Source organism: Protopterus annectens, chromosome 2.part0 (genome assembly GCF_019279795.1).
Source record: "Protopterus annectens isolate FY-2018-M chromosome 2.part0, PAN1.0, whole genome shotgun sequence".
NCBI classification, from domain to species: domain Eukaryota; kingdom Metazoa; phylum Chordata; order Ceratodontiformes; family Protopteridae; genus Protopterus; species Protopterus annectens.
In genome coordinates, this window is record NC_056728.1 from 109,609,922 (window position 1) to 109,633,311 (window position 23,390).

Here is a 23,390-nt window from a genome sequence, read left to right on the forward strand (position 1 = left end):
ACCTTTGATGTACCTGTATATATTTGTCAACCCTCTAAGCTCTGTGGTGTGTGCAAAAACTGCATATTACTATAATGTAAATATGTAGATAGTTAGGGGTTCTAATCTCAATATTGACAACTATAGTAGTGTGGGTGAAGTATATCCACTGTTGTGTGTGCGGGTTATACCATTTTAAAGCCTGATGAACCTCTACCCATGGCATTACTTTAAAGAGCCTGTTAATGGCATCTGCCACACATGGACCATGTAACACTATACAGCCCATACCAGTGATCTGTACAGATGTAAATGGAATATCCACGTTTGCAACCTATATGTGGTCTGTGTCCCCTAACAATGAGCATTCCTGTGAAATCATTGCCAAATATGTCACAGTTACCATAGTGACACACATAGCAGCCTCAGATATTGTACCTGACTGACACATCATGCTGACACAAAGTCTGTCACTTTATCACTTGTGCAGATTTTTAAGAGCAGTAGACGAGACCAATCACTATTTCTGGTGGGTTATCCCACCATCCATGAAGACATTAGCAAGATTACTTGTTGTAAGAGTTTGTATGTTATGTTCCAGGCATATAATCTATGTGGAGCATGTCATGTGTACATAGCACTATAGTACACACAGGTGGATACGTAGGGTTACTAATATGTCTATTGGCAACTGTGTTTCTGTATGCACAGCCCCTGTGGCTGTCTTTACTGTATGTATGTGATAGCTATACCATTTTGTGTGCCTCTTCCATCCTGTGAACTCCCCTATTGCCAACCTAGTTTCAGCCCATACAGATGTCATCCACCATACACAGTTTCAAACACCAAGCCAGTGCGGTGCATGCCATGGTCATATCACTGTGTATTGTACATAAATAGATGGGTAGGTCATCTACTCTGGGAAGTGTCACCTCCGTGTGCATGTGTGTTGCAATGCATGTCCCCATGCAGCAGTGTGTGTGTGTGTGTGTGTGTGTGTGTGTGTGTGTGTGTGTGTGTGCCAGATGGCTCTAACATGTTAAGAGCCTCTGAACCCACCACTGACAATCCTAACAGCCCCTGCAATTGTCACCTACTTGAATAGTACATTACCTCTGTACTATTTGTGTTATGTATCTAGTGCTTTCATTTTAACACTGTGCAGGTAGGGGCTGTGCTCAGCCCTTTGTTAGCTGCCCCATGTACAGGTCTATGACTCTGTGTGCACTACCAGCATGAGAGGGCAGACATGCATATGAGTTAGCAGACACACATGCTGGTGATTGTCAGGTTAGACTAACACATGCTGACCTGTGTCAGGAATACATACCACAAACCTGTCATACACAGTACCAGGCATACCCTCATCAACTGCATAAAGGCTGAGTGGATGGCATAGAAATGGCAGGGGCCACAGGTGCTGATTGCTGACTCTGTTGCAGTTAAAGTAATGGCTAAGCTTGTGAGGGACCTAGTGCCAGTACTCAAGTAACCTCCTCTGTATGTGTCAGCCTGCGGTCCTACAGAGCACCCAGGTGACATGTATGAAGGCTAGCTGGCTGTGTCCAGGGTATGTATGCAAGGTCACAATGTCTGCCACATGCCTTTGTGTAAAGGGACGACAGTGGATGTTCTCTGTGCAGATGGGATGACACTGGTGCTCAGGCTTTGGTTGACTACAGTGTGTAATGGAGCTGAGAGGTCATGCCTGAGTTCATGTAGGATGCAGCCAGGGATGATATCAGGCCTATGGAGACTTCTTTGTGTTGCCTTTGAGAGGGCATTACAGACCTGCTTCCTGATGATGAGGGGAGGGGGACAGGTGCTGTGCATGTCCATATGTACTGATGGGGGGGCAGGGGGATGATGTTTACACTTAACCTGTCTACAGCAGGTTGGCTATATCTATGCTGTATGTGTATGTGGTGTTATTGACCACCACAACAGAGCAGATGTGGGTGTTACTTCTGGGATTGCAGACATATGTGTAGAAGGCCAAGTGATTGACCTTGGTGGATGTGTCCAACTTGCACTCAAGGATAGCCTTAGGGTATTTCACCTGTGACCTTATTTGTTTGTTCAGACGAAGATGACATGGCTTTCAATTAGGCACCTGCTCCTTCTTGGCCCTGTCCAGCAATTATTCCCACCTATTATGGTATTTGTGTATTTCTGCTGTCCATCACAGACGTTTACCCTACCTTGAGGGAGATGATTTTGTCCTGTCAGATGTTGCTAAGTTCATACAGCTATGTAGGTGCTCACATAGTATTGTGGTATAGGCTGGGACATTACTGCTAGTTCCAGCTGATGGGATGGTGGCTGTAAAGCTACTTCTACCTGCTCTGAGGGGATTTATAGTCAGTTTTGGAAAGTTATTTTTGTATGACCCTGACAAGGGGGGACAGGGGAGATGGTGACCTCAACTGTGATGGCTATGTGGTCAGATCTTACCAAGGAGGATGACACTGTAGGAATGCAACAGTGACTGCTCATGTTGGTTAGGATGAGGTACAGGATATTTCCACTTCTCATAGGAGTGTTGACTAGCTGATCCACTGCATTGCCATTGACAAAGCCCAGGAATCTATGTGCATTCATGTTCAGGTAGAATAGGTCATGCACACTATGGTTGGGTAGTTAAAATCACCCAGGAGCAGGGTAGATGGTTGAATCTTGACAGATTCAAGCAAGTCCAGATAGATGTAGTTGGTGTCCAGAGTCATGGTTGGAGGTCTGTAGCTAGCTAGGATTTGAGTAGGTGTTCTGTCAACAGTTAACTTTGCTTGGGATGTCTCCCATGCATCATAGTGTTTGGCCAGCCTGGAGGTGTGTATGTGTATGATAATGTTTAAAGCTCTACCTCCTGTGGCTTTGCAGCCCTCCATTTGGGGTCTAAATGTATGGTGGGATGAGTAACCTGGCAAGGTTAGTGTGTTGTCCACAGCTGCAGACTAGGTGTCAGTGACTGCACAAATATCAGCATCCTCCAGCACAAGGTATGCTTGCAATGACATGAGTTTCATGCTAGGACTCCTAGCTCCTGTTAGAGCAAGTCATCTGCACAAAGGCACATATCAATGGTGGGCAAAGGCTGGAAGATAGTGACACTTTATAAATCTAGCTGTAACACATTTCGACAGTTTCACATTCACAGGAATACTGCGCAGCATATGATATCTGACATTCAAATGTATGCTATTATGTTATGACTTCAGTCTTTACTGACTTGCCAGTGATTTTTCAGACAATACACAACTGTATGAGGCATTGTCTACAAATATGAGGCAAACGTGGTCAGTCTGCAACACTTTGGACAGTTGAAAGGTATGATCTCAGCATATAACATACAGTTTGACACACACTTCTGCACCAGTTGTTTACTAAGCACATACCCTATAAAAGTGATTTACATTTGTAAGACAAGCATATGTATCATGGTAGCATTCACAGGTGACATATGGATATTTACAACATCCCAAGTAGCTGGCCTAGCAGTGTCACAGTCAGTCTTGGACAACAGACACTCCAGTAGTGGTCATACATGAGCTGACCTTTGCTGGGGTGGCTCAGGAGCCAGAGCTGTGATCTGTGTCACTGCAGACAGGGCCAGCAGGAATGGCCATAGGTGCCGGACAGTAACATGTGGGGCCAGCAAGTCTTGTTACGACCTAGTGTTTAACTGCCTATTTCACATTATTGCATCCCCCCTTCTGCATTCCATTACATGCTTAATTGATTGACATAACTGTTATAGTGCTGAAGAGATTCCTCAGAATAATACAAATGTTTAGGTTTGTGTAGTCACAGTCTGTCTTTGTGTAGACAGGTTCAGACCTGTTTTTCATAGGCAGCAACTTGCCTTGTAGGTAAAGCTCATGTGTAGGTGATGGCCTGTGCACAAATTGGTGTCTCCCACTTGCTACTTGCATCCAGAGAAGTGCTATAGTTAGGTCTTTCATGTGGGCCTTGTCCCTTTTCCTTGCCTATGAGGAGGACATTATGGAGGTGTGGGGGCTACAGCTTCCAGAAGGTAGGTGGAAATACCTCTCAGAACAGGAAATGTGGAGACAGACCAACAACATGGGAGACAAAGGTCCAGCATTGGGTAGAGATTGTAAGTATTGCTGTTATACACATAGAAGATTGTTAGATTAACAGGGTTTGTCTGGACATGCATTTTCTGTGTGACTTGATGTCTGACAGTGATATGTCTCTGACATACCTCTCACCTGTCCAGATGTCTGCGGAATGCCTAGAGGGTTGCCTCTTATGTTTGGTCTGTTCCTCAAGACGATTTCTGTTTTTGAGAAATCAGTAGGATAATGTGAGCACTGAAGTCAGTAAATGTTGACATACATTTGTGTTTCAGAAATCATATCCTTCAGGGATGTTATGTTACAACAAAGCCTGCAACACCAGCAACTGCTTCAGTTTGTAACACCATTATGTGAGATATGTCCCTCTTTTTGGCACCCTGTCCCCGAAGTATGTCAGGCTTTGTCCAGATGTCTTGCAGTAAGAGGTTCAGAGGTATGGTATATCATGATTTAGTGACTTCACTCCTGATATCATCCCAGTGACTTAGCAGACTCCCAGAAGTGGTATGTGGCAGTGGATATAAATATGGACCCACACCCTGAACATTCTGTGGAACTCTGTACAGTTCAGAGTTAGGTATGTCTGGCCATTGCTAACAGACTGTCAAGACTGTGTAGCAGTAAAGTGTGTAAATGTTTGTCAGGCTGAGTAGGAAGAGTGGCAGATGTGAGTGTCATAGATACTTTTCTATCTGATTGTGCATGCTGCTACATTTGCTGGTGGTTTATCAGGTGTATATATTTGTAGGGGCAGAATGAGAAATGTCCTGTAACACCTCAGGATTTCCTGTAGACTGTGACTTGGGGTAGTATATGTCAGTGCAGTGTGTGACTGGCAATCAGGATGATTGTTCAAACAATCGTTATACTCTAGAGTTCATTTGGGGTACTGGTATGTTGCTGTGACTGCAGTGCAAATGGTTGTAGGTGGACAATTTCCAGCGATGTCTGTTTTTCCCTACAGTTACATCCCTGTAGTGCATGATATATTTGCAAATGCATTGAGTAATTCCCCAGATCTGATTTGGGGTGGTGTCATGTTGGTCTGACTGTAATTCAGAAGGTGCTGGTTGACATGGTTGGCAGCTCTCAGTTGTTTTTCCCTTCGGTTATATTACTGCAGTCATACCTCTCTACTGTCCAAATGTCTATACACTGTCCACATGCGTGGCTCATGTGTTTGGTATGTTCCCCATAACAGTTGTGGGTTTCTGACAAATCACTGGGGTGAGCACTGACATCAGTAAATGATGGCAATCATTTCTGTTTCAGACCTGGAATCTATCAGAAAATATATGTTAAAACAAACCGTGCTACTATAACAGACTTCTACGCGTATAACAGCCATATTTCAAATATGTCACTATTGTTTGCCCTTTATCTCCCCATTTGGTTAGGCTTTTTGCAGATGTCTTGCAGTAAGAGGTTGCATACGTATATATATATATATATATATATATATATATATATATATATATATATATATGTATGTATATAATATATATATATATATATATATATATATATATATATATATATATATATATACATACATACATGTGTGTGTGTGTGTGTGTGTGTGTGTGTGTGTGTGTGTGTGTGTGTGTGTAGATATATATATATATATATATATATATATATATATATATATATATATATATATATATATACATATATATATATATATATATATATATATATATATATATATATATATATATATATATATATATATATATATATATATATTTATATGAATATGTATATATATATATATATATATATATATATATATATATATATATATATATATACAGATATATATATATATATATATCTATATATATATATATATTTATATATATATATATGTAGATACATGGTTTACCTTTACAAAACTGAATCACAGTGGTGCGATTGCTCATATGAGTGAATTGTAACCACAAAAGTCAGAACAGTGACGATTCCAAATGTTCGAAAATCAGCAAATCAAAAAGCAGATTTGCTGATTTTTGAACATAAATATCAAAAGAAAAAAATGAAGTGTAAAGCAGGGGGGCAAGCACCCCTGCACCCACCATGTGGGGGGGGGCAAGCCCCCCCACCTCCCCTACTTTAATATTCTAACCCTGAGATCACAGTACAGTGGGGAAAGGGACCATTTTCCGATCCCCACTATAGTGCAATCCGCCCCACAATGTCGAATGTGCAATGAGCGAATGTCATTGTGCATTCGCTCATTGCACATTCAAACCTTTTTCTGTTCGGTGTTTGCAAACTTTGCAAATGGCCTTTCTAACAATTGTTGTTCGCCCATGTGCAATAAGCATACATGAAGGTAAACCTATATCTATCTATTGGATATTGGAATTCATTAATTCCAATGGCCTGGACCAGCTCATTCTTACCCCCACTAGAGGTAGCAACATCCTTGACATGGTCATTACTAAAATGGGTGACTGTTGCCCTGTACCAAAAGTCAACTCCTCCCTGGTTAGATCCGACCACAAAATAATCACCTTGGAAATCCACATCTCCTCCCCCCGCAAAGGTAACCACCATTATAAACTTCTCCAAAGCTAACTTTGGGCTCCTAAAAACAGAGGTGGCTAACTTCCCAGCACGCATGCAATTGGATTACAGCTGCATGACCGGCAAATCATACACTAATGCTTTGTATGAACACGTACACAAATGCATAGATCTCGCCATACCCAATAGAACCAAGCACTCTCCTCCAAAATAAGGAAGCCAATCTGGTAGTCTCCTGCCATAAATAAACTCTACAACAGAAGGAGGAAACTGATGAGAAATAAAGTGAAATCCCAAGACTGGAAAAACTCCCTTATCAGCCTCAACAAAAAGTTGAGATTCCTCATCAAATACTCTAAAGCTAGCTATGAAAACAGAATGTCAACAGATAGTAAAAACAACCACAAGGCCTTTTATAGTTATGTAAACAATCTCCACGACAATACCCAGATTTGCTCGGAGCTGTTGCACAATGGCACCTTCTATACCGAGCCAACAGATATTGCCAATATACTGGCCAACAGATTCAGTGTCAACTTTACCCCTCTCTCCCCTACCAAAGGACCAATAACAATTTCAGTAGATTGTCAGCCACCCAGTATTACTGCTGCACAGGTTAAAACAGCACTGTCCAAGGCCAAGAATGCAGCTTCCATTGGACTGACAATATCCCTGGCTGTGTTCTACATGAACTACAGAGTGAACTGGCACCTCACCTGTGTGCCCTGTTCAATCACAGCCTCACTGCAGGTTTTGTCCCTATCAAATGGCGCACTGCTACAGTCATCCATCTCCACAAAGGAGGAGTGACTACAGACCCTAAGAACTATTGCCCCATTAGTCTGACATGTCTGATATGCAAAGCTATGGAACACATCATCATGGACCTAATAAACAAAGATATAGGGAACCTCCGAACTCTGGATCCCACACAGTTTGGTTTTGTGAAAGGTAGATCATGCCTGCTCAACCTGGTCAACTTCTTTGAGTCAGTCACCAGAGCTGTGGATGAAGGCAAGGTGGTTCATACAGCCTACCTTGATCTGGACAAGGCCTTTGATACCATTCTCCTTTCAGGAATCATAGAAAAACTCACTAAGCTAGGCATCAACCCCTATATCGCTAGGTGTGTTGCAGACTGGCTCACAGATAGAACCCACAGTGTGAAAGTAGATGACTCCAAGTCAGACTGTTGACCAGGCATGAGTGGAGTCCTACAGGGTTCGGTCCTGGGTCCTCTCCTGTTTGGTAGCTACTTTTCTGAAGACCAGGCCAACATAAAGGGACTCTGGTTGATAAAGTTCACAGACAATTGCAAGTGGGAGCCATAATTAACTCCCCAAGCGATCTTGACATCCTACAGAAAGGCCTCACTGAGACCAATGACTGGTGTCAGAACTATGGCCTTAAGCTCAATGCCAAAAAATGTGTCATCATTCCCTTTGGGAAAAACCCAGTTCCCATGAATTACCACATTGGTGGTAGTTTACTGAACACAGAAGGTGTCATAAGAGGTCTGGGAACACAGGTTGACAGCAACCTCTCTTTTGACCATCACACTGCCACTGTGGTCAGAAAGTCTTTCTATGTGGCACATCTCATTACTAAGGGTTTTGCATCCAGGAAGAAAGAGGTCATTGTCTCCCTCTACTCTTTCCTCATTAGGCCAATCATCGAGTACAATGCCACATTTGCCATGTACCTCGCTAGACACCTATAACAACTGGAGTGGCCACAAAAAATACCTCACAAAGAGGACCTTAGGCCTTAAACATGTCCTATATGAACAGACTCAAAAAACACCAACTATTCTTTGTCTCATATCACCTACTTAGAGGCAATCTCTGCTTGAATTACAAAGCCATGTCTGATCCAGCTCTGATAGAAATGCTACATCTAAAGAAATCCCAATCCCTCCACACTACATGCTCCAGAGATCTCAACCTCATTACTACAATCAACAGAACAAGCTGGAGGGACAGGTTCATAACCCAGAGACTGCCCATGCTATGGAATAGACTTCCCATACATGTCAAGCAGAGTGCCTCCCTGGCCCTCTTCAAGATAAATCTTAATGAGTGGATGGGATATAGAATATTCACCCCTGGGATCACTCCAGTGGCTCTACGTGACAGAAGCACAGGGAACTAAGGTTGTGTGGCATGATGCTAGGTTAATCCTATGGGCTAGGCTTGTAAAGGCTCTAGGGCCATTAGCCTAGTACACACCTATGAACCTATATATATATATATATATATATATATATACATACACACCTATGAACATATATATATATATATATATATATATATATATATATATATATATATATATATAATATGTATATATCTGTGTGTGTGTGTGTGTGTGTGTATTTATATACACATATATATGTATAGGAGTTGTACAAATATGTATTTTTCCCTTATGTTAAATGACTGTTGTGCAGGATATGTTTGTAAAAGCATTCCATTCTCCCACAGTGCAGATTGTGTACAGGTATGTTGCTGTGATTGTTGTGCACAGGGTCCTAGGTTCAAGACTTGGTAGTGATGACTTTTTTCATTAATGTTAAATGACGTTAATGCATTATATGTTTGTAAAAACATTACAAATCTTTGCAGCTGACATGATGCACTGGTACAGTTCTGTGATTGTATTGCTCCATGTCCATGGTTTCAAGACTTGGCAGAGCTGATTACTTTGTTGCTGGGCAGAACAAGGGCTGATGGAGACAGAGTGATTAAAGCACTTTTAAGCAGTTGTAAGTGGGTTTGCACAAAGCTAAGTGATGCTAACAGACAGTTAAGTCCTCTTAGCTTTGCTTAGCAGCGCTTACTCCCATATATACCCTCACTACTTTTAATTAACGAAAATAAAAAAGGGTGATAGGAAAGTGGAGAAATGGGGGCAAGCAGGGTGTAAAACATTAGGAAAAGCAGCTAGAGATATACAGAATGGGTGTAGGAAAGGACCATAGCTCTACATTTCTACTGCAGCAACAGCTGTGACTGATGTCAATAATTTGGGATTTATAGCCTCACATCCCACAGGGAGGGGTGTTGGCAACATCTATTTGTAGGGTAATTTCAGTGTTGATTGATTTTTTGTCAATGGACATGGGGGTGAAATGTAGAGCCATGCATGGGGCAATGATTTTTTGTGAGACAGATGCCCTTTTTTATTAAGGTGTGAGTGGGATGTTGGGAAAGGGCTGTAGGTATGTTTGGGGAGGTATGTTGGGAAGGATAGGTTCCATTCACACATAGACAAGACACACGAGACAGCAGACAGGGGTGGTATATGAACCATGATGGGGGGGTAAACACCTTGGACGGGGAGGGTGGTTGGGAATCCAAGGCCCATGAGCCCCCAAATGGATACAGTGGGACTGAGATCGCCACCCGTGGACTGTCACCACTGCACCTTCTTGGTCCCAAAGGTGGCTGTGCTGGGGGCTGCACAACCGGGACAGCCTGCCCCTGATGTCCATCCAATTCAGAGTGGATGACACTTGTGGTGGGTGACAGGCTCCTCTCCGCACCCCTACCTGGGGGGACAGGCCCTGTCCCCTGAGGCAGTTCCACCCAAAGATGGTTTAGGACCAGCAGATGAGGAAGTTCCAGGTTGGGTCCCAGATGTGCTGAGGTCCAGTGCCAGGGCCAGATGGGGCAGGACAGGCGGATCTGCCAAGATCTGCCTTCCCAAATGTGCTATGGTGTTGAGGTTATCCAAGATATATTGGTTAGTCATGAAGAAAACATTTCAAAATTAGTTATAACAGCATGCGTGGGTGTTCCAATTAACCCAAACCAAGAGATTTGAAACAGTTGCATAGCAAACAGAAATCATGCATAAATGGAACAACAGTAAGCATTTTAACAGCATGCAAGTTACATTGATGGCAACAGGCCACCAATAATAGTATTTAAACAAGGTATATTAATATGCTACCAATTAAATATATGAACAATAATAGAACACATGCCCCAACAGTAGGTTTTGAGAACAACATACCCGTAGTATATGAATAATAATTACTGATGCAGATGAGGGGTGGGGGGAGAGAGAAAAGTCCATTAACAACTGTATAGACTTCCATTTTTCACAACAGTACTACTCAATACTCTACAGGTCTGCCCTCACTTTACATCTACCTATGGCCCGTAGCAAAATATACCCATTAGACTGTCAACCTGTAATGGTGTGGGGCAGACTGGGAGGACAATAGCTACATTACTGGAGTGGGCTTGTACATGTCAATGTTACTTAGTTGACAGAGAAGGGGTACCCTGCACTGATGTTGTGTGAGTCTGCTACTAGCATACTTTCCTGAATTCCTATCTGTGTCCAAGGTTATTGGCAGCAGTGACCACTAGCTGTGACAGCATGACACTTGAGGGACATGTATCAAGGAGAGTGCATGGTGTATGTACTTATCCTGGTGTCATTTGCAGGCATATGGGTTTGGACAGTGTAGCAGTTGTACACGGTGTATTAGTATACCCTTCATACAGCTGCAACACACATTTCTTTACCTGTAAGACCTGTGGAGAAAATATCTGTTAACTCTTTCTGACTGTTTCTACAAATATCCAGGATTTCTTTAGTGTATATATGCACACATCTCAATACCACTCCCTGGATTCAAACCATGTCTGGGTGAGGTGAAATGAGCAACAAGGCTATTGTTCATCACACTGAGCAACTGGGAAACTGATGTATCTTGCTTGACTGATTTCTGCTTATTACTCTGTGGGTTAGACAGTCTGACCTTGTAATCCTGACATTCAGGCATGGCAGATAGTTATTGTACTGTTTATTAATCATTTGAAATAATACAATCTGGAAAGAAAAGGTTAACACAAGAATGCAATGTTGCAGGGGACACACTATAATACTGTAGACATTACTATTCAGGGTTCAAAACTTAGTGCATACAATATTTCATATTCCCTTTATATCTTGTTTTATAGCTCCACATTCTACTGTTTTTCATACTAGCTGGTTCTCAGAACAACCTCAGTTACTTCATGTTGTCAGCTCCATATTTGCTGTGATGAACCTGTACACATTCTATTTCTACAACAACATACATTTTCATTTTAAAAAAATATCAGGATTTTAGATTAATTCATCATTACTAATGTATTATTAAGTGTATATAATTTCTTTACATAACACCCCCCCTATGTACTTTCATTACATTACCTTGGGGTGTGACTATACTGTATGGGACACTTGTGTATACACGAGTGATTTCACATGTCATACACACTTACACTTCCATTTTGGACCAGCTACACTACCCTGGGTTACAAATATCACTTACTACATAATTTAACATAAAAAAATAATTTTAACAATGTTTTGCCATGTAAAAGTAAAGTTCCTGTTTTGGTACTTGAACTGTGAATGCCTGTATGCAAAGCCGGGATTCTAACCACTACGCTATCTCATCATTCAGAGTTTAGCTATACATTTGTATTTAGCTGCTATGGGATGTTTAAGTAATGCTGAGCAGAGGGCCCTAATGTGCAAACCTGCTCAGCTGTGGTTAAAAATACCTTACAATGGAAAAAAAAGGAAATTAATAGAACCAATTTATTTAAATGTATCAGTACTCCTTGTCATTCACAGTAAGGCAATTGTAAGTGAACAAATAGGGAGCGATTTTAAATATTGCTCTTACAAACTTAGAAAGTTGATAGAATAATAGGTTTTGCATTAGCATGTTTCTGACAGATGTGGAGTCTTAAACTCTAATTTTTATCATTATTTAATGACTCCCATCCTCTGCTATTTGCCAGATAGGGACAGATATTTGGGGGAACACACCAAAAACATGAGGCAGCATACCTCTCAACTGTACAGATTTTTGCAGAATGTCCAGTTTATTACCTCATATTTTTGGTTCATTTCTCATATGATTGTGATTTTCTAGCAAATCATTGACAAATCACTCAGGGTTTAAGTCAGAAAATAATGACAGACATTTGAGTTTCAGACTTCATACCCTTCAGAAAATCTGTGCTAATGCAAAACCTGTTATTCTATCAACTTTCCAAGTTTGTAAGAATGATATTTAAAAAGTGTCCCTATGTTTGGGGCTCTGTCCCCCATTATTTATGGCTTTGTACAGATTTCTTGCTCTAAGAGGTTGAGGTATGTGAGGCATGCATCTGGACATTCTGCGAAAACCTGTACAATTGTGGGGTATGGCCGTACGGCACTTTCACAATGCAGGACCTGTCACACACCCCCTGCATTGGTTCCTATTGGAATAGTTGCTTTCAGTGTCAGCAGAGCCTGAAAAGACTTGGAAAGTGCACTTTGACAATGCAGGGTGTGTGTGACAGTACCTGTTATACACCCCCTGCATTTTTTATTGATCTCCTAGCTATTTCAGTGTCCACAGTCACTGTTTTACTATTTTATTTACTTTCAGTGTCTGTGGGCACTGAAAAGCATTTAAAAAGTGCCATATGGCACTTTGAGAGTGCAGAGGATGTGTTAGGTGTGTGTGCACTACTTAAACATGCCCCCTGCATGGAGTAGTATTCATGTTTGCTAAGCATTAACAGTAGTGCACCTTCATAAATATGCAAGGTGCGATGCTGTTAAAGCTATGTGGAAATGGACATGATTCACTCCGTGCAGGAATAGCACCATTCCTGCACAGTTTATTGAATCCTGAGGTTGATCTGTTGTTGCCAGTAATAGATAAGGAGAAGGTACTAAAAGGGGGGAAGATCTAGTTAAGAGAATAAATATTATAATCAGATAAATAAATAAATATATATATATATATATATATATATATATATATATATATATATATATATACTGTGGGCCGTAGTAAAGCAGAATACTAAAGTGTATGGAAAAATATAAACATGTAGACCTAAAATATAAATAAGCATTAGACTGTGTGAATGACATAAAACAAGTACAGACAAGTGGTAGGACCAATAGGGACCCTATTTCTATCTACCTGGAGGGTCTTATTAAACTCCTAGCATTCAACACCAAATCCTTTGTCCTGGATAATCTGGGTTTTTTGCATAAAGTCATGGGCATCATAACCAATCAGCATGCTTGGTTTGTTGCTATCATTGGAGAGGTGCTATAAAGGTTACTGCCCCACTCATTAAAGCTGCAGAAGGGGCACTTCCAGGGGAAACAGGGGCACTACCCTGGTGAATTTAAACTAACAGTGAAAATGTTACAGTTATTATTGGATAGCAACTACTTAAAATTCATCAATCAGTACTACAAACAAAACTACAGGAATAGCCACAGGGCAGCAATTGACCCTAGATTAGCAAACGTAGCATTAGCCAAGTAGGAGGAAAAACAATCAACAGATCTGGTTTCCAACAATATATTACCTGCTATTTGCATTTTATAAATTATAATTTTATCATTTGGAAAGGAAAGAGTAGAAACTGAAAGAATTTTTCAACATTATAGGAAATTCAGCCTACTTTTTCTTATGTTTACCACTAACCACAAGCAAAGGTTATTTGACTGTAAAATGTAGAAGTGTATAGAAAGTATGTAATGGTGTCATTTTTTGTCATAAGAGTTATTAGGGATGTGAATATAGTAAAGTATGTGTAGACTGCAATGGGCAGTGTTATGTTGTACCCACAGATATGTGAATGTTTGTTTTTGCACTCTAGTACTGATTAACTGTGTGTGTATGTGTTATATTTTCCTTGAATTTCCAGTTGTTCATAGGTTCATAGGTGTGTACTAGGCTAATGGCCCTGGAGCTTTTACAAGCCTAGCCCATAGGATTACCCTGGCATTGCTCCACCTGACCTTAGTTCCTAGTGCCTCTGTCGAGTGGAGACACTGGAGTGATCCCCGAAGTGAATTTTCTATTTCCCATCCACTCATCAATATTTCTCTTGAAGAGGGCCAGTGAGGTGCTCTGTTTGACATGTATGGGAAGTCTATTCCATAGCATGGGAAGTCTCTGGGTTATGACCCTGTCCCTCCAGCATGTTCTGTTGATTGTGGTAATGAGGTTGAGGTCTCTGGAGCATGTGGTGTGGAGGGATTGGGATTTCTTTAGATGTAGCATTTCTAACAGAGCTGGGTCAGACATGGCTTTGTAAGTCAAGCAGAGATCGCCTCTAAGTAGGCGATATGAGAATAGTTGGAGTTTTTTGAGTCAGTCCATATAGGACAAGTGTTTAAGGCCTAGGATCCAGTATGTGAGGTACTTTTGTGGTCTCTCCAGTTGTTGCAGGTGTCTAGTGAGGTACATGCTAAATGGGGCATTGTACTCGATGATTGGCTTAATGAGGGAAGAGTAGAGGGAGACAATGACCTCTTTCTTCCTGGATGCAAAACCCTTAATAATGAGATATGCCACATAGAAGGACTTTCTGACCACAGTGGCAACATGGTGGTCAAAAGAGAGGTTGCTGTCAACCTTTGCTCCCAGATCTCTTATAACACTTTCTGAGTTCAGTGGACTACTATCAATGTAGTAATTCAATGGAACCAGTTTTTTCCCAAGGGGGATGACGACACATTTTTTGGTATTGAGCTTAAAGCTATGGTTCTGACACCAGTCGTTGGTATCATTGAGGCCTTTCTGTAGGATGTCAACAACACTTGGGGAGTTAATAATAGCTCCCAACTTGCGATCGTCTGCAAACTTTGTCAGCCAGAGTCCCTTCATGTTGGACTGAACTTCAGAGAAGTAGATACCAAACAGTAGAGGACCCAGGACCGAACACTGTGGGATTCCACTTGTGACTGGTTGGCAGTCTGACTTGGAGTCGGCTACTTTCACACTGTGGGTTCTATCTTTGAGCCAGTTTGAACCCACCTAGTGATATAGGGGTTGATACCTAGCTTAATGAATTTTTCTATAATTCCTGAGTGGGAAATGGTATCAAAGGCCTTGGCCATATCAAGGTAGGCTGTATGAACCACCTTGCCTTCATCCACAGCTCTGGTGACTAACTCAAAGAAGTCAACCAAGTTAAGCAGGCATGATCTACCCTTCACAAAACCAAACTGTGTAGGATCCAGAGTTTGGAGATTCCCTATATCCTTGTTTATTAGGTCCATGATAATGCATTCCATAGATTTCCATATCAGACTCAGGCTAACTGGGTGATAATTCCCAGGGTCTGTAGTCACTCCTCGTATTTGGACAGGGATGACTGTAGCAGTGCGCCATTTGGTAGGGACAAAGCCTGAGGTGAGGCTTTGATTGAACAGGACACACAGGTGAGGTGCCAGTTCACTCTGTAGTTCATGTAGAACACAGCCAGGGATATTGTCATGTCCCATAGAAGTTGTATTCATGGCCTTGGACAGTGCTGTTTTAACCTGTTTTAACCTGTACAGCAGTAATACTGGGTGCCTGGCAATCTACTGGTATTGTGATTGGTCCTTTGGGGGGAGAGGGGTAAAGTTAGCACTGAATCTGTTGGACAATATATTGGCAATATCTGTTGGCTTGGTATAGCAGGTCCAAACCAATTTCTATGCACGTGGGGGATGCACGGCCAGACCAAACCATGAAGAAACAAAAATGGCCAGCAAAGTTTAGCAGTCGAATATGCAACCCAAAACAATTTGCTCAACACTGAAGAAGGCATCATATTGCCGAAACTGGTCTGTTTTTTATTTTTACAATAAAAGTCTGGTTATTCACTATCTTGTTTTGGGTTGCATATTCGACTGCTAAACTTTGCTGGCCATTTTTGTTTCTTCTTGGTATAGGAGGTACCATTGTGCAATAGCTCAGAGTAAATCTGGCTATTGCCATGGAGATTCTTTACATAACTATAGAAGACCTTGTAGTTGTCTTTACTATCTGCTGCAATTCTGTTTTCATAGCTAGGGTTAGACAATTTGATGAGGGACCTCAACCTTTTGTTGAGGCTGATAGGGGAGTTTTTCCAGTCTTGGAACTTCACTTTATTCTGCATCAGTTTCCTCCTTCTGTTGTAGAGTTTGTTTATGGCAGGGGACCACCAGATTGGCTTCCTTTTTTTTGAGAAGAGTGTCTTAGTTCTATTGGGTATGATGAGATCCGTGCATTTGTGTACGTGTTCGTACAGTGCATTGGTGTATTATTTGACGGTCATGCAACTATTCTCCATTTGCATGGGTGCCATGAAGTTAGCCACCTCTGTTTTTAGGAGCCCAAATTTAGCTTTGGAGAAGTTTTTCATGGTGGTTACCTATGTGTGTGTGTGTGTGGGGGGGGGGGGGATTGCCAAGGTGATTAGTTTGATGTCGGATCTTACCAGGGAGGAGTTGACTATTGGTATAGAGCAACAGTTGCCCATGTTAGTAATGACCAGGTCAAGGATGTAGCTACCTCTAGTGGGGTTAAGAATGAGCTGGTCCAGAGCATTGAAATTAATGAATTTGAGAAAGCATTGGGCAAGTGCATTGGTATATGAGTAGTTTTCCCAGTTAATGGAGGGGTAGTTGAAGTTGCCCAGTATAAGAGTCTTAGGTTGGACCCTAATATTCTCCAGGGTGCTTAGGTACGTGGAGTGTGAGTCTTGGGACATGGTTGGGGACCTAAAGCAGGCTACAACCTGAATCGCTGTTTCACCCAGTGTTAGTTGCACCTGAAGTATCGCAAATGCATTATGTTGGGCTACCATTCTGGAGGTGTGCACATCCTTTCTAAATATGGAAACACCACCACCTTTGGAGCTTCAGTCCAAGTTCTGGGGCTGAAAGGTGTGGAATGAGTTATAGCCTGTTAGTGCAGGGGTGCTTTCTGCTGCCTTGAACCAGGTCTCTTTTACAGCACAAATGTCGATGTTCTCCATTATAAGGAGTGCTTCGAGCAAGTGCATTTTGAGATTTAGACTTCTAGCGTTGAGCAGCATGACTCTTAGATTCCATTTGTTTGTAGCTGTTATGGTGCTAATTTGGTCTTTGGAATGCTGCCTAGAAAAGGCACTATAGGGGTGGCAAAAGCCTTGGCCAGTATCCAGAAGCCCAGGGGTGACAGATGCAGGCCATCTCTGGCAAAGCATTGAGGTCTGTCAATCATGTCATCCCAGGCAGACAGATACTGAATCCCCTTAGAATAATTTAGCCAATTGTTGAAATCAATAATTTTCTGCTTGTACTGTGGTATCATTCTAGGTGATAGTAGGATACTTCTCAGGGCTAGGGTCATACCTGCCTGGGCTACATAATCCAAGAGCTCCTCCATGTCTCTTTTCATGTAGTCCAGGGAGGTACGTCTCAGGTCATTCACACCCACATGTACAATGATAGAGTCATATTTGTACCTGTTGTTGAGGGACCTGAGTGCATGCATTATGTGGCGGATCCTGGCACCTGACAGGCAGTGGACTGTTACTTTCTCCTTATTCAACTAGTGAGTGGGACATCAGTGTGCTTCACTATCAAGTCACCTATGACTAGTGTGTTGGGCATGCTGTTTTGCCTTAGGGGCTTTGGATGAGTGGCACACTGTTTAGGACAGTTATGTGTCTCATCATGAGTGTTGTGTTGTGGTGGTCAGGTGCGTTTTTGCCTTGGAGGTCTCTGCTGTTTGTGTAGATTTTTATCAAGAGCCTCCATGAAGGTGGGTGTGTGGTTTGTGTTTTTATGTGAAGGCAGTGCTGGTGTGTGTTCTGGAGGGCTATGTTTTCCATGTGGTGTGGTGCAAGTGTTAACCTTCCCCTCTTGACCAGCTATTCCAGTCTTGGCTGGAGAGTGCGTGGCTTCCGATTTGGATATATAAGTGCATCTCTCACAAGTCTGAGTGTTGGGAAGTAAGAGGAGAGGGTTGTCAGCGTACATGAGGCAGTTGCTACATTGCCTCAGGATGCCCAAGTTCACCGGGTTAATAGGAGAAAGCACAGGGAACTGACCTTTAGACATGCCTGGAGGGGTGGGCATTAATAAATACTGGAGCTGTTTCCTTGTAGAACGTTTGGTGCTGGTAGCACTTTTGTGTGCTACAATAATTGCTACAAGAAGTCTGGTAAAGTGCTAAACCAATAAGCTAGTAAAAGTGCAGGAGAGGAGAGAACTAGCAGATTTAAGGGAAAATTTGAAGAGCAGACTTTGGCACTGCTCAGAAGCTTACAAACAGTCCTGGATACAGCAAATCTGTATCTGGACTAGATTAGTTGCAGGAAAGGTTGGAAACAAGCACAGATGTGGACTTTTAAACCAGAAAGTTGAAAGAGATGGAAAAAACTGCCCAAGCGGCCAATAAGCTACTATTTCTGGGCCAGAAACCACTCCTCCTGTGGTAGACAGGCTGCCTAGTACTTACCACTCCCACTGATAAGCTAGAAGGCTTTCCTCCAACACAGAAAGAATTGGGGGGCTCAGAACTTTACCAACAGTACTGGATGCAGCAAATCTGTATCTGGACTAGACTAGTTACAGGAAAGGCTGGAAACAAACACAAATGTGGGCTTTTAAACCAGCGAGTAGAAAGAGATGGAAAAACTGCCCAAATGGTCAATAAACTACAATTTCTGAGCCAAAACCCACTCCTCTTGTGGTAGATAGGCTACCTAGTACTTACCACTCCCACTGATAAGCTAGAAGGCTTCCCTCCAATGCAGAAAGGCTTGGGGGGTTGGGGGGGAGCTAAGAAGCTTTCAAACAGTCCTGAATACAGCAAATATGTACCTGGACTAGACTAGTTACAGGGAAGGTGGGGAAGAAGCACAAACATGGGCTTTTAAACCAGAAAGTTGAAAGAGATGGAAAAACTGTGCAAACGGCCAATAGACTACAATTTATGGGCCAAAAGCCATTCCTCTTGTGGTAGATAGGCTACCTAGTATTTATTACTCCCACTGATAAGCTAGAAGGCTTCCATCCAACACAGAAAGGCTTAGGGGGCTCAAAAGCCTAACAATAGTCCTGGATACAGCAAATATGTATCTGGACTAAATTAGTTACAGGAAAGGCAGGAAACAAGCTTAGATTTTTTTTCCAGAAAGCAGCTAAAACAGCACTAAAAATAAAGCAAATACAGTTTAAATAAATGCAATTTATTTGAAATGTATTCTGAACTAAATTCAATTGTTGGTTTATTCAACTCTGAGCAGTTAAGAAGTGCCCAAAAATATACTTATCAGCTGAGAAGCACTCTCAGTACTTAGAAAACAAGGAGATTTTTTTTGTTAGCAAAGTGCAAGGGGAGGAAGGAGGAGCAGAAGATAATTCAAGGTTAAGAACCTAAGTGGGTTGGCTTTCTCAAATGTTCTCTCTGTAATAGGTAGAATGAACAATAGACTGAGAGGAGTGCCCAGATCAAATTTACAGTAGGGGCGAGCAACGGCAAAGCCACCAACTATAACAAACACCACAGGAATAGGGTGGTTGGGAGGGAGCAAACCAGTTTCAGAAGAGGTCAGGAACAAAAACACAATGCCAGCAAATATATAAAATAATTCGGTCAGCAAATATATAAAACAATTCAGGCAAAAATTAAGACACTGCAGAACTCTGAAAAGTTAAAGTGCCAAGAATTATATTTATCGCCAATTATATTTCCAGATTGTTTGAGAGCACTCTTCACTCAGAACACAAGGAGTTTCTAACAGTGTATGCAGGAATTTACAAACAGGGGCTATTTTAAATCAGCAAGCCTTAAAGCAATCAGATAACAAAAAAGCTGTTAGACCAGTTTTATAAACTTTAACACCACCACAGAAATGGGGGAGCCAGTTTCAGAAGAGATCAGGAACAAAAAAAAAAATGACAGCAAATATATAAAATAATCCAGTCAGCAAATATATAAAATAATTCAGGCAAAAATTAAGACAAATGTGTAGACCAAACCAACACCAACGACTAAAGGTCTAACTGTGCCAAATAAATATATATAGAAAACATCAAAGCACAGTACAACCACCACAGCAAGCAGCATAAAAATTCAAGGAGACTAAATAAGACTGTATTTAATAAAAATCAGGATAAACGCTTTCACATAAAAATGCTTAATCAGATCCTCAGTATACACAAACCAACAAGTACATTTAAAAAGCACATTCAAAAAGAAATTGCTCTGTCAAACAGCTAGGTCAATTAGTAATTTAATGGCATCAATTTCAATGCTGGCTTTAAAGGAACATTGTAATTTAAGCCTGGTGTTCTATGTGCCTGCCTGTAATGTGACAATCCACCTCATCTCCACATATTCTGTTTTATTGACTATGTCCCCACCTCTGGCAGATTCTGGTATTACCTCTATCGCAGTGAACTTACAAGAATGTCCACTGTGATCTTTAACATGTTTAAAAAGGGAGCTTAAACAACTCATTCTCCTTATGTCCCCCACGTGCTGCAGGACATAATCCTTCAATTTTTGATTAGTTTTACCCACATAGTATGACTCACAGTCATTACAAGTCACAAGGTACACTAAATTAGCTGTTCTGCAGTCAGCATGTACTCTAAAAACATAGTTTTTACCAGTTATAGGATGTGTAAATGTATTAGTTCGGGACATATATTTACAGGCTTTGCAGGACCTACATGGGAATGTCCCAAACCTCAGGGGTAGACTATAAGATTTCCTAAATGATCTATAGCATAGTTCCCTTTATAGAGTCAGATTATTTTTGTAAACAAATCTAGGGGCATCCCCTACCACCTTGGAGATAGTGTCATCAGAACGCAGTATAGCCCAATTTTGTTTGACAATATCACAAAATAAGTTAATATTACTGCTGTATTTCAAACAAAAACTAGATGTAGGTCAATTATTCACCTTAGGATGTGATGACGTCACGTCCCTATTCAAAAAGGGGGTACCCACTACATCCCTTAGACTATCCACCTCCTCTACTCTCTGCGCTATCTCTCTTTTATGATATCCCCTGTCTGATAGTTCATTCGCCAATCTATCCCTGGCCCATACATAATCATCCTCCTGTGTATGCAACCTGGATGTACGCAGGAATTGCCCTTTCATGACATTTCCAAAAACCCTCTTGGGGTGCATACTTGTCCTATCAAGCAAATTATTCTTCCTGCATTCCTTCCTATACATTAAAGAATCAACCCTTCCCATGACATTAATGGAAATGGTTGTATCAAGAAAATCTATGCTGGATTTAGAAGCATGCATAAAAAATCTAAAGCATGTACTACTGCTCTCTAAATAGTTAACAAAATCCTGTAACAAAACATCTGTACCCCTCCACAAAATAAAAATATCATCTACAAAGCATTTATATAAAATCAAATGTGATCTATAAAAATGTTCAGAAAAAAATCACATTGGACTCCCAGTCCACTAGTACTAAATTTGCATAATGATTGGCACAGGGTGTGCCCATGGCAATACTCTGTGCCTGCAAATAAAAAGAAGCGGATGGGAGCTTGGCAGAAACAATGAAAACGCTGATAGTGAATATTTCTTTGCTTATTTTAACAGAGGGTCAACAACATGTACTTGAACGAGGACTCTCGTTAGTACCAGCAAGATCAGCACAGGTTAGTGATGTGCTAATAGACTTACGCAAATTTGCCAGGGATGTTGCACTTAAAACTATATTACGTGGGAATTCTCAGCCCCTTGATGGTGGTTTGAGGAAGCCCAGCTCTTTTAATCCCCAGCTTCCACCTGTACTTGAGACTTTTGTCAAGGTCTGTGAGAAAGATATTTATGGTGCTTTGACATGTCCAGGTGGCAGAAAGTTTTATGATTTCACTGAAGGAGATTATATGGCTTTAGAACAGCTTAAATTGAATATGGATATTTGTATATGTCCCTCTCATAAGGTCGGGATGATTGTAGTAATGGATACTACTGAATATCTATCTAGTATGAAGGAACTTTTGAGTCAACAGGATAAATATTTACCTATTACTAGATATGAGATTAATGGTTTTATCAGCAATATACATGTTCAATTGCATGAGTTTTTGATGTCAGATACAATAACTAAGGAAATGTATGACTTCATGATGGTTGAACATTCATTGATTCCATCATCCAATGGCCTACCAAAGATACATAAGGCCAGATCTAAACCACCTATGAGGCCAATTGTGGCTGGCAAAGGTTGGGCTACTGAGCCCCTTTCAATGTTTGTTGAATATGAATTAAAACCTCATTTGACAAAGGCGCCGGTGGTCTTGAGAGACACAGAAGTTTTTCTAGTATGTTTTGGTGAATGTACTCATGGACTGGATTTGAATGATGGGACTTGTATACTAGTAACATTAGATATTAATATGCTGTTTACAATTATACCAAATTTGTTTGTGGTTGACTCAGTTAGAAGTTTTTTTAAATAGTTACTGCTTTAACACATCATCAGATTGAGCTTATTAGTGCTTTACTTGATCTAATATTGAAATACAATGTCCTTTTATTTGCAGGCACAGGGTGTTGCCTTGGGCACACCCTGTGCCAATAGTTATGCAAATTTAGTACTAGCGGACTGGGAGTCCAATGTGATTTTTTCTGAACATTTTTATAGATCACATTTGATTTTATATAAACGCTTTGTAGATGATATTTTTATTTTGTGGAGGGGTACAAATGTTTTGTTACAGGATTTTGTTAACTATTTAGAGAGCAGTAGTACATGCTTTAGATTTTCTATGCATACTTCTAAATCTAGCATAGATTTTCTTGATACAACCATTTCCATTAATGTCATGGGAAGGGTTGATTCTTTAATGTATCTGAAGGAATGCAGGAAGAATAATTTGCTTGATAGCACAAGTATGCACCCCAAAAGTGTTTTTGGAAATGTCATCAAAGGGCACTTCCTGCATACATCCAGG